Here is a 2500-nt window from a genome sequence, read left to right as displayed (position 1 = left end):
GAGACAACACGCGCCACCTACGGTGACCGGCAGCTCCAACGCCAGCGCCACAGAAGGACAAAAGCCCCACTTGGGTGCCGAAGCGAACTCTCCCAGCACAGCGCACGCGCCAACACATCCGCACAGCTGCGATACAAACCACCAGCGAGAACCGCTGGGGCGACCGAGCAGCAGACGGCGTCGCGGCGCCGAGCGCCGGGCGGCGGCGCATCCTCAACGCACACAGTCCTCAATCGGACCAGCACACTGAAGATGTCCACCGCGCTTCGCACCGGGCCCGCGAGGACCTACTTTGGCCGCACGGCGCCGCGCGCAGGGTGCGCCGGCGCGCAGCTGCGACGCCTGCCGCGTCCGTCGGCCGGCGCGCCTGCCACTGGCCGCCCCCACCAGCCGGCTGTAGCGCGTGCGCCCACGCACCGCGCGGCCAGCACGCCGGGAGGCGCCCCCTCACCGGCCGGGGACGGTCCCACCCAGCCACCGCCGCGTATCGCTTCACACCCAGATGCCGTTCAGTTTCGTCGGCATGGTGGGTATCGCTGGAACAACCGGTTCGTACCTCAACCTATCGTCGCCATCACCGATTCACCCCTAGCGAGAACAACCGCACCACAACAGGTTACCATTTGTTCATTTGCGTAACTTCACCAGAAAACGCAGGCGTCCATCGCCATTTGCAACTTCAACGATTATTGCATGCCTGTGTCAGGTGTCACGCCACACTACGTCTGCCCACATACACGCAACAAAATGTGCACGCCTAGACAATACGTGGAAGGTGGCCCCCGTACGTATGCGATGTCCATTGCTCGAACGACTGTCAACCGGCCTCTGTAGCATGTCGCAGATATGGAACGCGGTGCACCATGCCATCACGGTGTGTGAGGAGAGACGACTAGGTCCGAATACATCAACAGACAGCTCATGCTGATCGCCATCCACGGCGTCCGTTCCTCCCACACGTCTCTATGGCGTACCACACTGCAATCCAGCTCTCATAGGGAGACGACACGTAGCTGCGTGCACAATATTTGCACTGTATGGTCCGCCGTTTTTGGGCGCAGTCGTTGTACGGTCACACATGTGCCACGATGTATCATTCGGTACATAAGGACGAATGTGCAGTACAGATTGTGGTTTACGCGTACGACATTAGCGGACGGTTGACACAGGCCGCACCACAACGTAGCCTGAGTACGTCGCATGCGAAGGGCATTGAACATGCAAACTTCTCACCAACCAGCTTGCGAAGGCAGGGGGGCAAGGTGGGGACGTGGGGAGGGGCGGCATGTACGTCCTGCTGCCATCCACATTACAGTGTACAGCAGGAGCATGTGGAAAGTCAGCAAGACTTGCAAGGTGTTTAACATGAAGCGATACACAGGGGAGCGGGCAGTGCGAGTAGCGAACTATATTGCGAGGGTTGCGGGTGGGCAACACTACACTAATTGAACGAGTCGTATAACAATTACAGAGCAGGTTTAGGCGACAACATGGGTTACGTTAGGGGACAACGTGGGTTACGTTAGGGGACAACGTGGGTTACTTTAGGGGACAACGTGGGTTAGGTTAAGGCACAACGTGGGTTAGGTTAAGGCACAACGTGGGTTAGGTTAAGGCACAACGTGGGTTAGGTTAAGGCACAACGTGGGTTAGGTTAAGGCACAACGTGGGTTAGGTTAAGGCACAACGTGGGTTAGGTTAAGGCACAACATGGGTTAGGTTAAGGCACAACATGGGTTAGGTTAAGGCACAACATGGGTTAGGTTAAGGCACAACATGGGTTAGGTTAAGGCACAACGTGGGTTAGGTTAAGGCACAACGTGGGTTAGGTTAAGGCACAACGTGGGTTAGGTTAAGGCACAACATGGGTTAGGTTAAGGCACAACATGGGTTAGGTTAAGGCACAACATGGGTTAGGTTAAGGCACAACATGGGTTAGGTTAAGGCACAACATGGGTTAGGTTAAGGCACAACATGGGTTAGGTTAAGGCACAACATGGGTTAGGTTAAGGCACAACGTGGGTTAGGTTAAGGCACAACGTGGGTTAGGTTAAGGCACAACGTGGGTTAGGTTAAGGCACAACATGGGTTAGGTTAAGGCACAACATGGGTTAGGTTAAGGCACAACATGGGTTAGGTTAAGGCACAACATGGGTTAGGTTAAGGCACAACATGGGTTAGGTTAAGGCACAACATGGGTTAGGTTAAGGTACAACATGGGTTAGGTTAAGGTACAACATGGGTTAGGTTAAGGTACAACATGGGTTAGGTTAAGGTACAACATGGGTTAGGTTAAGGTACAACATGGGTTAGGTTAAGGTACAACATGGGTTAGGTTAAGGTACAACATGGGTTAGGTTAAGGTACAACATGGGTTAGGTTAAGGTACAACATGGGTTAGGTTAAGGTACAACATGGGTTAGGTTAAGGTACAACATAGGTTAGGTTAAGGTACAACATAGGTTAGGTTAAGGTACAACATAGGTTAGGTTAAGGTACA

Source organism: Schistocerca piceifrons, unplaced genomic scaffold (assembly GCF_021461385.2).
Source record: "Schistocerca piceifrons isolate TAMUIC-IGC-003096 unplaced genomic scaffold, iqSchPice1.1 HiC_scaffold_288, whole genome shotgun sequence".
In the NCBI taxonomy this organism is placed as follows: domain Eukaryota; kingdom Metazoa; phylum Arthropoda; class Insecta; order Orthoptera; family Acrididae; genus Schistocerca; species Schistocerca piceifrons.
The sequence above is the reverse complement of the archived record's forward strand: the minus strand, read 5'-3'. Positions refer to the sequence as shown.